We start from the raw sequence: 15,276 nt of genomic DNA, 5'->3' as shown, positions 1-15,276 counted from the left end.
TATTGGCCAGCTACCATCTTAACCGGAAGTCATTTTTCTGATTAATAACTCATTACACCTATTTTCAAATTACTGAAGACTGTTATTGAGAGTACATTGTTTCTGGTAGAGTAGAAGAGTTGGGAAAATAGGGGAAACATCTCACATCCAAGGAGAGTTGTGATCCTGGACCCTGGACAGCACGGTATAGGGACATCAGTGTCCAGCCTGATTTGCCTCACGGTTGGCTTAAGGTAGATCCTGCTAGAATTCATTTTAAATTGGAAAAAAAAAAAGAGAGAGATCCCAAGTATAGAGAGAAAGACACGATGGAAATGCTGTTTTGAGAAACTTGGGAACCGTTGTGACATTTCTGATTGGCAGGTGTGCTCGAAGATGACCAACTAAGAAACGAGCGTCACATTCTTTTTTGTGCTTAAACAGTTTCAAGCTCAGGAATGGAACATTTGAAATTCCTTTGGCTCTCCATCATGGGCTCTCAAGAAGACCAATATGGCAGTAACTTTCATGCCACTTGTTGACTTGAAGCTTGGATTTTTGTTTTTGTTTTTAAATGATGTATATCAGTGATATTCCAGCTCTTGTGTGCATGGATTCTAATTCTGTATTTGGTCATTTGATAGCATCTCTGACTTATAAAAACAGCAATCAGAAGTGCAGGCGCATGGTACATGTTGCTTTTCATAGACCCAAAGATTGTTTATGTCTTTTTCTCTTCCTCCTCCTTCCTCTCTCCCCTTTCTTCCTCTGCTGCCTCTACTTTTTGGCTTTCTTTTTTTGGCCTTCTTTTTCATTCTGCCATCTCATTTCTGATCATCTTGTCCTCCTGTCTCCTCTTCCTCCGGTTCCATTCATCTCTTGCATCACCGCCAGATTGGTTTCTCTGCCTGAGTATCTTCATTTCAAATGCCACCAGAGCTGCTTCTCTCCCTGTTGCCTCTGAAGTCGCTTCAGTTTACACACTGATGTTGAGGCTTCAAACTGGAAAATCTCATAAGTCATGGGTGAAAATGTCGCCCAAGAGAGCTTATAGTGCATGGCGACAGAGTATGGCAGCTGCTTTCCGTGTTATAATATGATAACTGCATGGCTTCATGCCATCACTCTACTGGGGTAAAGCCCAGTGCCTTTTGAACTTTGATACGCTCTGTTATCATATTATGATTCTTCCTTTTAAGAATTTGAACCTTTAGGCTATGTTGCAGTTTAAATATTATTACAGTTCTTTTTTTTGATGGATAAAAGGATACTAAGTCACGTTTGGTAGAGATGATTTATTCTGGTAGCTTTTTTTGATTAGAATATATTTTCTGTATCCAAATACAGATTTTAGTTCCCTCATCTCTGTCTCCAGATAATAATGTAGATTCAGTAATCTTACCCTATATCACTTAGCAAAAGGGTTGGTTAAACTTAGAGGAAGAAATGAGATGTCAAGAAATTTAAAACACTTTATAGGGACTTCCCTGGTGGCGCAGTGGTTGAGAATTCCCCTGCCAATGCGGGTTTGGGCCCTGGTCCAGGAAGATCCCATATGCCGCGGAGCAACCAAGCCGTGTGCCACAACTGCTGAGCCTGCACTCTAGAGCCCACGAGCCACAAGTACTGAGCCCGCATGCCACAGCTACTGAAGCCCACGTGCCTGGAACCTGTGCTCCGCAACAAGAGAAGCCACCGCAATGAGAAGCCCGTGCGCCTCAATGAAGAGTGGCCCCGACTCTCCGCAGCTGGAGAAGGCCTGCACGCAGCAATGAAAGACCCAGCGCAGCCAAAAATAAAAATAAATAAATACATTTAAAAAAGCATACACTTTATAAATGGGGCTTGATTAAAGAAAAGGAAAAACGCTCTGTTTTTAAACAAAATTCGAATGATGCACACTCTCTTCGTATTTAGACTTTATTTTTTTGCTATTTAAAACAGATTAAGTATTTTATGACATGACACTCACCAGGAGTTGTATCAACTATTAGATTCTGTATTATCATAAATTTGTCAGGTTGGCAGTTGTAAAAAATGTTTGTTGATGCAGTAGAAACCTGGATTGTGCTGTTTCATAAGCTTAGAGTCTGGTGTACCTTCAGTTAAGATAGATTTCTGTTAACGTGGGTACAGATCTAGCTAAATTAAATGATGCTGTATATGCATATATGTGCACACTAGATTTTTGAAGACACGGGTTGCATTAATTCAGGTGCAAGAGAAAGTAATTTTTATTTTTTAAGAATGTCATGGTTAATGCTATTAGACTTAAGTAAGCAGTGCCATAGATAATAAATCAGTGTTCCAAGTTTTAAAGGAAAAGGGTGGAGCACTAAAATCCTGGAGGAAGGGATCAGATATAAACTGGGACTTTGGGTGATGGCCAGAGTTGCTCCTCAGGGTGAGGAAAGGCTGCTCCAGGTAGAGGTAAAGTGAATGAGCATACGATGAGCAAAACCTTACATCAAAGATCAGACATGTTTGGGAAAGAGGGGAGAACCTGTCATTTCTGGTACAGAGGGGTGGAGGGCTGTCTAATGGAGAGATTGGGTCATAGACATACCAAGCTGGGTAGACCTTGTATGCCATCCGAACTGACCTTCCCACTGTGGTGAGGAAACCAAGATCTACATTTCCTTTAATATATTAACTCTTACTTATATTTCTTTCTAAGATTTCCTAGAACAAATTTCATTGCTTTTCCTGAAATTATTATCTTAATGGAATGGCATCTCTTGAATAGTCATCATCTACTTTTTAGCACTTATATACTTAGTGGGTTTACATGAAGAGTTCAAGTTTACATCCTTGTTTACACATTTTAATGCAGTAATCCCATTCTTGGCAATGTTTTTCATAGGAGTAATTTTTAAAAATTATTTTAAAATAGGCACAAAGATATTGGTAGCATTGATATAATTTTTATTGGGGAAAAAAGCTTTTGTTGAGTGTCCACTGTGTACCAGACACTGTCCTAAGAGCCTTCTGTGATTGTTCACTGCTGACAATGGCTCTATGAGATAGATTGCTGTTACTATTACTATCCCTATGAGGAAACCGAGGCCTCTAGTGGTTAAGCCACTTGCCTGGGATCAAACAGTGAGTGAAGGAGGTAGGATTTGAAGTGAGGTGCCCTGACTCAAACTGTCACACCATGTGATCCTGCCTGTATATTCACAGGATGATTTTTTCCTCCATAAATATTATTGTTTTAAGATCAGCGTGTCCACATGGAGTTATGTTAAGTTGTACCATGCAGGAGAGGATTTGCTAATCCTTCCCAGGAGATGTGCCTTTTTCTACTTTATCCAAAGGTGCCAAATGCTCTAGTGGAGACCATGATCAATGTGTTAGAATATTTATAATTATTAGAAGATAAGGTCATATAGAAACATGAAGAATGTTTCCTAAATGAATGACAAGAGTAAGATGGAAAGTTCTCTGTTAATATAGTTTTATTTTCACCTATTTGCAATGGGAAGGTGTTGAAAGGAAAGTTTATTAAATGAAGATAGTGACTTTTTACGGAAGGGGAGATTATGAATAAACTTTTTTCTTTTCAGGTTTTTGTTCAACTCTTTTTGTTGATGAGGCACTTGAGGCCCAGCTTGAAGACCTTGTTCTCTAAGACCTAAGGAATTAGGTACTGCAGACCTATTTCCATGTATGGCCCATATGGCTCATTGGCCTTCACTGCAATAGATACTTCTGTTCAAAGCAGTTTTCTTGATCTCTTTGTAACAGTGATCCTATTTAAACATATGGAAACACCAGCTCTGTACCAGTTTGCTTATAAAGTAAGTGGTATCTTGAAAGAGTTGAGTTCTTTTAAGTTCTTACAAGTTTTTATTTCAGCAGGAGCATTTTACCTTGAGTTTTAATTGTTGGGGGTAGAAGATCACCTAATCTCTTAACTTAAACTGTTATAATATCACATTAAATATATCTTCGGGGGCTTCCCTGGTGGCACAGTGGTTGAGAGTCCGCCTGCCGATGCAAGGGACACAGGTTCGTGCCCCAGTCCGGAAAGATCCCACATGCCGCGGAGTGGCTGGGCCCGTGAGCCATGGCCACTGAGCCTGCGTGTCCGGAGCCTGTGCTCCGCAATGGGAGAGGCCACAACAGTGAGACGCCCGTGTACCGCAAAAAAAAAAAAAAAAAAATCTTCGAATTCTATAGTTAGAAGCCAAAGCACTTTCTATGTTGATTCCCAACAAGGAGGTTGAACTCAATTTTGTTCATTTTCCAGCTTCTATAAATTAAGAATGTATTTTCTGAAACAATCATTATTCTCTTTTCTCTTCCTTCTTCTCCCCCCAAATTCTATAAAATCAACTCAGACCTTTTACAGTTGTCATGACTGAGAGTTGTAATCTGTATTCTATTCTACGTTTATTCAGTTTCCTTAACTTTGTTTATTCTAATATTTCCCTATGGAAGGATCTTGAAGAATTTACCCTAGCTGCCAATTTAAAGGGGAAACTCTACAAAGAAAAATATATTTAAACAGTTATATTCAAGGCTTGAATTCTCTCTGTTCACCAGATGAGATGGCAGGTGCTAATTAAAATTTTCATTAACACTTAACTTTAGAAGGAGAGAAAATACTGCAAAGGAGTGGAAGAAAAAAGAACAATGAGGAGATGATCATTATAGCCAATATCTGAGTTTTATTTCTGAGGAAGGAGAACTGTTGAAGACGTTCCTTAACCTGCTAGACTGTTGACCTGAAGATCAAAGGTCGCAGAAAATGCAGTACCCATCTATAAAATAAAGACTTTCTAAAGTCCTAGACTTTCCAAAAATAATCTGTAACTACAAATTGTCACTTTGCCTTTTCAGCACATTTGTAAGCAGAAACAAGTCAAAAGTGTTAGGTTGTTGTGTTTCAGATTTGTGCATTTCCTTTTTATTTGGTGTTGTAAACAGAGAAAATTGTACTTGGGTTGAGGGTACATTCCACATTCTCAGCTTGGAACTTATATTAAGGGCCTTGCTTATGAAAATGGTGATAGCTTTAATTGTAGCTTGTGGGTGCACCATACTGGCAGATTTGCCAGCCATTTCCCACTGTGAGAAAGACGGATTCACTTGTTCTACCTCTTTATTGGGTCTTTTCTGTGATAGAAAACTGACTAGAAGAGGCTATGTGGAAATGGAAAAACAAGTCACCTGGCCAGGGCATTGTTGGGTTCTGTCTCACAGATTCTCAGATAGATCTAGGACCTGCCTCATAGGTTGTGAGATTAAATTAACAATTCCTATAAAGAACCTGGTGCAACAGTGAGTAGTCAGTAAATAACTACATAGAATTGAGGAAAATACTAAAGATGGCTCAGCAAATTCCTACAGGCGTGGTCTAGTGTCTTCATCTGCAAGATTTATTGCGTACTTAACATGTGAAGGGTGCTTTGTCAAGTGCTGAGGATACAGAAGGATACATGGAATAATATGTTTGTACATGATTCATGACTGATAAAAGAATTTTTCATACTTACATCATTATATCTTCATGAAATCTTGGGGAGGTGTTCAAGAGTTATTAGCCCCATTTTACAGATGAGGAGGCACAGAGAAGTTATCCATAGGTAGTAAGTGATAGAGCCAGGATTTATAATCAAAGTCTTCTGACTTCTTTACACTTTGTCAGTGTCTTTATATATGATTTGATTGAGAAGTATGTGTGTTCACGCACATACGCACTAACACATGTTGAGTATCACTTGTGTGTAACCAGAACTAATGATACGGAACCTTAGAGGCTAGAGTGAACAGTCAAACCTAGGGAAGAGTCATGACTTGGTCTGCATGTGAAACAACATGAGGAAGGCTGAGAGGCATGGGTAGGAGAGGGGAGAGGAAGGGAGAGTGGTATGAGCAGTGGGTCAGTGGTGAGACTGCGTGTTTTGTTTAGGAAAGTGAATAGATGAGTCTGGCTGGAAGTAGCGTAGAGCCAGTTTATGTACTGCATTGAAGGCCAGGCTGTGGAATTGTCATTTTAGCTCATTGACAATATTTTATTGAAGATTTACGAAAAGAAGGGCCAAATTTGGATGAACATAGAAATATTTCTTTTGAAAAGTCACAGGAGTTAGATGGTTTCCTTGGACACTTCTCACCTAGGGTCATATCCTGATTAATTAGCCACTCCACAGCAAATGCCTTTGACGAAAGGAATATAATTGAAAATCAGAAAATTCAGACTGTTGACCCTCCATTCATATGATGGAGTCTGTTGATTCACTGATTCCATTCAAAAAGCATGTAATGAGACCTTTTGACTTACAGGTTGTGTTCTAGCTATCACCTGGTCCTCTAACAGGATACAGATCAACAGAAAATTTCAGTAACCGATTTAAAAGAAAAAAGGTTCATAAGGAGTTTTGTGTACCACCCCCCCCCCCGCCCCATGTCTCTGTTTCTGTCTTTGTCTCTCTGTTTCCCCTCCTCCTTTACCCCCACTTTGAACGATCTGGGTTCTACTCTTTCAGCTCTGTTTCTTTTGGCTGTAGAGACAGAAAAGTGCTTGGGTCATTTTTTTTTTTTTTTTTAGCATCAAGTATTTTATGAGTTTAATTGATAGAAAAAATATGCCCAGGTGATGTCATGTCTGAACGGTAAGGGAGAGGAAACCTAAAACCCCAAATCTTGGTAAAATTCTATTAGCCAGACCTTGGAACCATAAAAGACTATTACAGTTATGCCAAACGATGTGACATACTTAATTGGCGTTGCATTCTGTTGGGCTGAACCCTTACATTAGCTTCCAGGGGAGTTCTCATTTATCTATTTATAGGTAGATATTAGTTTAATTTCTGAATAGTTAGACCTTTGAAGACACTTTTGGTAAGAGGCAAAAATATATACCTTGTCTTTTTCCTGTTGCCATTCGGACCTAGATATTACAAATCCCACAAATGTTGGCATGGAGACTCCACAGAATATTTTTGAAAACCTTTTTGCTGGACTCTGGGAAAACCTGGTTAGGTCAGTTCAGGAAACATTCCTTTCAAGGTTCTGCAGTAATATACTGTCCTTTGATAATACAGGCTCAGAGGGAGAGGCAGACATATAGAAAACTCACATATAAGAATATGTCTAGAAATAAGCATATGTTGTGAAGATAATAGATGGGTGATCAGACTTTTTTTAAGGCATCACTGGGTGAACAGTGGCTTCCGTTTGGTGTTGACTAAGCTTGGTGCTTTGCAGATGTAGATCTCTAAACAAATCCAGGATTTGATCACATCTAGCTTTTCGTCAGGAGTAGGTCTTTCTCTTGTACATCCAGAATTATCATAGACATGTTACTTATCATTCATTCTTATGTTATCACCCATTGTTATTTTTGTAAAGCATACTGCTTTTATTTTTTATTATTTTGTTGTGGTAAGAACCCTTACCATGAGATCTACTCTCTTCACAATTTTTAAGTGTATAATACATTGTTGTCGACTATACGCAAGATGTTATACAGCAGATCTCTAGAACTTACTTACCTTGCATAACTGAAACTTTATACCTTTAAATCCCCACTTTGCCCTCTCTTAAGCCCCTGGCAACCACCATTCTACTCTCTGCTTCAGTGAGGTTGACTATTTCAGATATCTCATATAAATAGAATCATGTAGCATTTGTCCTTCTGTGATTGGCTTATTTCACATAGAGTAATGTCCTCAAGGTTCAGCTGTGTTATTACATATTGCAGGATTTCCTTTAATTGAAGGCTGAATAATATTCCAGTGTATGTATTTACCACAGTTTCTTCTTTTTCTTTTTGTAACTTTAAATTTTGATATCATTGAAAACTTAAAAAAAGCAACTATAGTACAATGATCCCCCTTATGCTCTTTACACAGATTCAACAATTGTTTTAACATTTTGTACCTAAATTTACTCTGCCATTTGCACATTTGCTTTGTAAACATACACACCTTTTAACCATTTGAGAATAAGTTATAGAATCATGCCCTTTTATACCTAATTATTTTAGTATAGGTACCCTAAGAACAAATATACCTACACTAAAATTATTATTTTAGTTACAATTTTAGTTATAACATGCTCTTAAATAACCATGGTATAATTATTAAAATCAGAACTTTTACATATTGACACAATTTTTAGTTCAGTTTCTTTAGTTTCATCAATTATCCCAGTCTATTTCATAACAGTTTTTTCAAATTCTGTCCAGAATCTAACGCAAGGATCATTTATTGTGCTTAGTTGTGTCTGTGTAGCGTCCTTTAACTTGGAACAGTTCTTTACCCTTTCTTAGTTCCCCGACCAGGGACTGAACCCGGGCCACGGCAGTGAAAGTGCTGAGTCCTAACCACTGGACCACCAGGGAATTTGCAACCCTTTCTCTTTCATGACTTTAATATTGTATGTGTATGTGAATATGTAAGTTAGTTTAATTTTTTATTGAGATATAATTGTTGTATAACATCGTGTAAGTTTAAGTTGTACAATGTGTTGATTTGATATATTTGTACATTGCAATGATTACTACCATAGCATCAGCTAAAACTCCTATCACACCACATCACTGCTATTTTTTTAAACCATATTTTATCCATATTTGTCCATTCATCTGTTGATGGACATTTAGGTTGTTTCTACATCTTGACTTTTGTGAATAATGCTACAAGGAATAGGTGAATGCAGATACCTCTTCAAGATTCTGGTCTCAGTTCTTTTAGATAAATACCCAGAAGTGGGATTGCTGGATCATTACATACAGAAGTTCTCCTTTTGTTTGAGGAACCTCCATACTGTTTTCCATAGTGGTTGTACAACTTGCATTCCCACCAACATGTGCATGAGTTCTAATTTATACACATTCTTGTCGACACTTGTTTTTCTTGTCTTTTTTGATAATGGCCATCTGAGAGGTGTGAGGTGCTGTCTCATTGTGGTTTTGATTTGCATTTCCCTGATGATTAGTGAGCATTTTTAATATACCAGTTGGCCATTTGTATGTATTCTCTGGAGAAATGTCTGTTCAAGTCCTTTGCCATTCTTTAATTAGATGATTTTTGTTTGTTTTTGCTATTGATTTGTGGGAGTTTCTTGTATATTCTGGATATTAAGGCCTTATCAGGTATTTGGTTTGCAAATATTTTCTCCCATTCCACAGGTTTCCTTCTCATTCTGTCTCCTTTACTGTGCAGAAGCTTTTCCATTTTGTGTAGTCCCACTTGTCTGTTACATTCCTAAACCTAAGGAACTAGTTCAGAGTTACTATAGCTTTCTTTTAGATTCTCTTACAATGAATGGTAGTTTAAGCATAGCAAAACATGGCTCTAACCAGAACTCCAATGAACATTGTATGTAATTCAGGCTATGAATATGTACCTGGCAAGAGAAGTTCCTGTGTATTTAATCTGTGGTCAAGCAGATCCAAGAGAGCTACTTCCCCAGGTTTCCTTTGCAAACCTCTATTCTTTTTGCCTTCTGGAGTCCAAAATTCAGGTTTTACTTGCCTTGACATTTCTTAGAAGAAGTCAACTGGTTGATCTCACTAAACAGTCATTCTGACAGGTTTTCAAACAGAGATATATATTTTTTTCTGCATAGCACCTGCTGCCAGTACTGTGCAGGTCGAGGTGCTCACAACAGGCTCCTGGACAGATAGCGCAAGTGTCACTATAGTACTAAACAGAACACATTGTATAGGTTTCTTAAAAGATATTTGCAACAATTGCTTAGTTTTTTGTGCCTCTTACTCCTACTAGCATTGACTATAACTTCATTTATTATTATTTCATGAAACTTATAACCACTGGTTATAATTAATACTGGTTAATACTGGTTAAAATTAATACTGGTTAATACTGGTTATACTGGTTAAAATTAATACAAGTGGTTAGAGTCATTTCTCTCTGGTTTTGATCTGAAGTCAGTGTTACCATCTGTTTGTTTCCATGTTCATAGAACTTGGTGAATTCTACCTGGCATCTCTTCCAAGATAATGTCTTGTCTTTGAATTATGAGGGCAACGTTTAGTTTTCATTCAGTAACAAGATAGCAGGCAGTTCTGCTATGGATGGAGAAGAGGGCCTGAGAAATTTGGTGGTGTTTCTGTCAAAATGACCTCTCAAAAAACAGGATTTTCTTACAACCCTTGAGACCTCAGAAAGACAGCCGTAAATATCCCTTCCCCGTTCCCTTTCCTACAAATGGCAGGAGCACCAAAAATTAGACTCAGGGCTGTTTTCTGCCTCTGGGAAACCCCTCTTTTGTGTCCACGGATCCAGAGCCTCAGAACTCTGCTTGCCCGTCTGGCGGAGGAAAGGTTCTCGGACAGAATTTAGTGCCCCCATCCCGTGATCCAGGCGTTGGGCCACAACCTCTCTGTAAATATGTCATTTCCTGTTTATTCATTTGGAATCTGAGGTAGTTCTCTGATCCTGACATCTTGGGGAACGACCCCGCATCACCAGAGAAACATAATTGTTGCAGCACCTTGTTTGACTGTTCCCTTTAACTTGAAGGAATTGTTAACGTGTATTCAGAATGAGTACGTTACTCAGGATCTCTAAGTGTCTGTTATGGAATGTCACTGAAAATGGTGGAGTACAGGATCCATCAAAGCAGTGAGAAAACTGGCAAAACCTGCCAGAATCAACTTTTTCAGAACTCTAGAGATTAAAGTCTTGTAACAATCTGGGGAGCATCTATTCAGGATAAACAACTGAATCTCAGAACAGCTGGCTTTGTGAGATTTTAGCTTGTGCTGTTTTTCCTCTCCAGATCCACAGTCGCCTCAAAAACCAATAGTTCCGTAATCACAGTGCAAACCATCAGTGTGGTAGGCAGTGGAGAGGGGGCAGAATGGACTTGAAGGTCTTTCTAAGCCCCTCTTCTTCCTGCTTCTACATTAAGCTGTGAATGTACCCTGAGATTTGAGAACTGCTAGTGAAGAAGCCAATTTCAAGTCTTAGCTGAGGGAACATACCCCATTAACTGCTGACGACATCTAGGATCACTTAAGACATATTAGATAGGGCAGGACTAGAGCTTATCTGCCTCAGTCATCCGTAGGAGACCACAGGGCAACTATTGCTGCCTCCCACTGGGGCCTTTTGAATATATCACAGTGAACTGGGGGCAGTCTCCACCTGTCCTGTTGGCTCTGTTTTAGTTGTTTCCAAATAACTTCAGGAAGAAACCATCATAGTACTTGGTTTCACTGTATGTAATTCTGTAATGGGACACATGCCAACGGTATTCGTTTTCCACAGAAGCACCCATATCTTCTACTGAGTCACTGATGTAATCCCTGTGAAGCTCAGGTCTTTGTGGAAAGTTGATTCAAATAGCCAAAGCGGGATGATCAGTGCTTGTGAAAGGTGAAGGTAGCTTAGCCTACAGGGCTGTGACATAGAACCGGAGGCGGCCTTATCTACCCTTTTAAAGATAATGCACTGCATCATATGTACTTGTGTTAACATGACCATGCAGCAGCACCTTGTACACACAGTGTTTGGCTGTGATGACACATCTCATCTGAGCTGTTTGCATTTTTAATTGGTGATGGATCATTGCTGTGAAATTCCAGCCCTGCCTAAGTGAGTCAGTGTGACTCATACATTTGGTAGAGATTTGTGGCACTAATCAGTTAACCTCATCTGTTTTCTCTGGAAACTGTTAATCATTGTATTCAGGTCGATTGGCATCCAGGTGGATGTGTGCAGCACCAGGGAATAGGATTTTAAAAGCTTAGCTGTTCTGATGATACTTGGTTCTTTTGCTGCCTGTGTTGTGGTGGAATTGGGGCTCTTCAGAGAAACCCTCAGCTTGGCTTTCCACTTAAGGACCAGCTCTCTACTTAAGAGGCCTTTAGGAAACATTCTTCTATGGGGTAACTAAAGTGGGAAAAGCATTATCATCATACGATCTAGTTAGCTTTCTGTCTTTAGATGGATGTAAACCTAAACCACCTGTAAGGGTTTGTTTTTTGTGCAACATTTTTTTTCTTTATTTGGAAAGTAATATACATTAATTGTAGAAAATTTTCAATATAGATAAAAATAATGAATGGAAGTGTCTTGTAACTCCCCTGTTCAAAGACTCATGAGATGGTGTGTTTTAAATCTGTGTTAGTAATATTTCATGTTCAATTATGTTCATTTATGTCACCTTTCTGATGCTCATCCCACAATTTTGTCCATTCCTTTTATACTTACTTCTTGAATTAGAGCCTCATTTAAAAACAACTTTCATATGCCTAAAGACAGTTACTAAGAGTAGGTCTGTCTTATTAACTCAGTCAGATATGGCTTGATTGAGAAAAGGTTATATGAGGATTTTAAGTATCTTGCTTTGCAAAAAAGTGTTCTCGTTTGAGGTGTTATCACTCCACCATATTGTGCTGTGCAGGTATGTGTACTATTACTGAATTCATTTTACACGTTAGAATGTGCATGCAGCAGAAGGGGTGGGCTGGTGTGGACAGAGAACATCTTAATACAGGGGCTATCGATATCACCTCTTGCTTCCTAAACTAGATGGTGGCAGAAGCAACATCTTCATCTTTCATTTTCCCTTAGCACTTAATAAAGTTTAGCATGAACAGTAGATGCTTGGTAAAATCCACTTTGGACCTTAAACACTACGTTTGGTTTGATTTCCTGTGGTTGGTAGAGAGCACCAGAGGCCAGTTCTTATAGATTGCTTACCTCGTCCAGGTGTCCTTGTGGAAAGTGGGTATGTAGTAAATTGTTAGTCCTAATTCTGTTAGCTAAGTTGGGGGATCTAGTAAAACTAGCGCCATGGGGATGTGTTCTTTGGATAGTATCAACATTGTGCATTGGAGCTGAATTTAAAACATGTTCAAAAAGAAAAAAGGTAATAAATTACTCAGATGACAACTAAAGCAAATAAACCAAATATTTAATTACATAAATTGTCAAATTCCACAAAATGTTCATGCTGAAGAGTAGATTAATATACATGCCAACCCATGACACAGTCCCTAAAATTTAGCCTTGGAGGTTTAAGGTGATCCTCAGTTAAGGTGTTTGCAAATACTTTGTGTTTGCCAAAGAGTTGTGAATTAATTAGGAGTGCATTTTCTTAATTGGGGAAAAATTTTTAGATGAGAATTCCAAAATATAGAGCAAAATTTCCTATTAAGTTAAAAATCAGGGCTTCCCTGGTGGCGCAGTGATTGAGAGTCTGCCTGCCGATGCAGGGGACACGGGTTTGTGCCCCGGTCCGGGAAGATCCCATGTGCCGCGGAGCGGCTGGGACCGTGAGCAATGGCCACTGAGCCTGCGCGTCCGGAGCCTGTGCTCCGCAATGGGAGAGGCCACAACAGTGAGAGGCCCGCGTACCGCAAAAAAACAAGAACAAAAACAAACAAAAACTGTAATGCTATGATTTTAAATACAAGTTCAAATGTTGCCTTTAATGCTCACTGTATTTTTGTTTAAAAAATATTGTATTTTGTATTCTCCAAAAATTAGAGGAAGATTAATCTTATATTAAATATCGTTCACTTTAGAAAAAAGCTTAGCTCTGTTGCTTTTAAGTATAGAGTATCATTAATAAAATACACATTTTTATTTATTGTTATCTTATGTATAATGTACTTTCTAAACTCCTTTAATATTGATAAGTATGCATGTGCTTTTTCATATTAAATGCATTTCAAATATTGATCCAGAAAATTGATTTGAGATTAACCACCTATTAAAACAAATACTAGCCTTTTGTGTTACTATTTAGTAAGTAGGATATTAGAATCAATTTTTAGTGGTTTCTGCAAATAATGTTAGTAATGGCAAAGAAATTTTGTCTTCTTAGGAAGAGTTTTATTTCAATATAGCTGAAGTTGTGGGTTAATAAGTAAAAGGAAGGAACTGCTATGTTACTTTACACCTCTTAGGAAGCATCATTAAATGTGTACATTTGGTCTACTTGCTGGAATCGTTAAATTTTATTTGGAAGTGATGCAGAAGTATGTGCCTGTGTGATGACCTGTCCCATCTTCTTTAAAGAGTAATTTGCTTTGGCCAGTCCATCTTCTGCAGTCACTGCTGCACATAAATATAATTTAGCAAAGGATGATTGGTTCCCTTGATAATACCTTTTCTTTTTTCAAGCTTAATCTTAGATGACTTTGTTTTATGCTAGCAGCCATTGCTTTGTTAGAAATGAGAACTAAAGAAATACAAACCTGAGGTTAAAATAAGAAGGGCAGAGGAAGGGAGAGACCTTTGGGTGTAGATTAAGCAGACCAGGGATTCTTGGGTCAGACAGGTCATGCAGTTGTTTGAAGGGGCACCGGTCCCTGTGAGACTTCTGTCCGGTGTGTTAGCCGTCATGCTCAGGCTAGGGTTATGGCTGAGTGACATTTTTTTTTTTTTTTTTTTTTTTTTGCGGTACGTGGGCCTCTCACTGTTGTGGCCTCTCCCGTTGCGGAGCACAGGCTCCGGACGCGCAGGCTCAGTGGCCATGGCTCACGGGCCTAGCCGCTCCGTGGCATGTGGGATCTTCCTGGACCGGGGCATGAACCCATGTCCCCTGCATCGGCAGGCGGACTCTCAACCACTGCGCCACTAGGGAAGCCCCAGAGTGACATCTTTTAAAGTTGTATTTTAGATGTTGAAATTGGGCTTATAACATTCAAATCTGCATGTGTTTCCTTAACTTTGTTTTGCACTCAAAACTGGATTAGGCCACCTTCCATTGCTGAATTGTTATTTTCCAGTGTGAGTAAAGCAGGAGTCCTCAAGCAAAGCATTCTTCTTTAAAAGTAATGTGAGCAAACCAGGTTTTGCACAGTCTGGTATATTGAGGCCAGTGACTTACCAAGGTGCTTTTCAAAAATGTATTTGGCGTATTAGTAGGCTTGTGTGAAAGAATCATCTTTCTTCTGTTTGATGGTTTTTGAATAGAAAATGTAAAAGAGCTGCTCAGCTGAACAGTTGGAGACCTGTCAATTCAGTTTTCAAATCTTAGCCTGCACCTGTGAGACTTTTGAAAGCAGTTAGTATTAATTATGCCTTCTTTAAAAATGTTTAATTTGCTTAATTCAAGGAGAAGGAAGGCCTATAGCTTCTTTTGTGGAACATTTCTGTCATTGACTCTGTGGGAAAGTAGTTGACAACTTTTGAAATTTGCTTTCATTTCAGGCTTGGAGTTGCAGAGAAAACTTATCTGTTTCCCCTCTGAAGCAGTCATTTAGAGCTCATAACGAAGCCCTCAGTATTGTCATCTTTCTACTTGCCCCATCTTACACTGTCACTGCTTTATGACTTGCAGGTTCTCATAAATCTGCAGAAA

General features: G+C 38.8%; 1 protein-coding gene across 3 annotated transcripts in view; it reads left to right on the top strand.

Annotated features, from left to right (window-relative positions):
- Positions 1–15,276, top strand: part of FMNL2 (formin like 2) — a 311,830-nt gene that overhangs the window by 220,051 nt on the left and 76,503 nt on the right. The window lies entirely within an intron of this gene.

This window comes from Phocoena sinus, chromosome 7 (genome assembly GCF_008692025.1).
Source record: "Phocoena sinus isolate mPhoSin1 chromosome 7, mPhoSin1.pri, whole genome shotgun sequence".
NCBI lineage: Eukaryota > Metazoa > Chordata > Mammalia > Artiodactyla > Phocoenidae > Phocoena > Phocoena sinus.
Note: the sequence above shows the minus strand (reverse complement) of the source record. Positions and strands in the feature narration are given on the sequence as shown.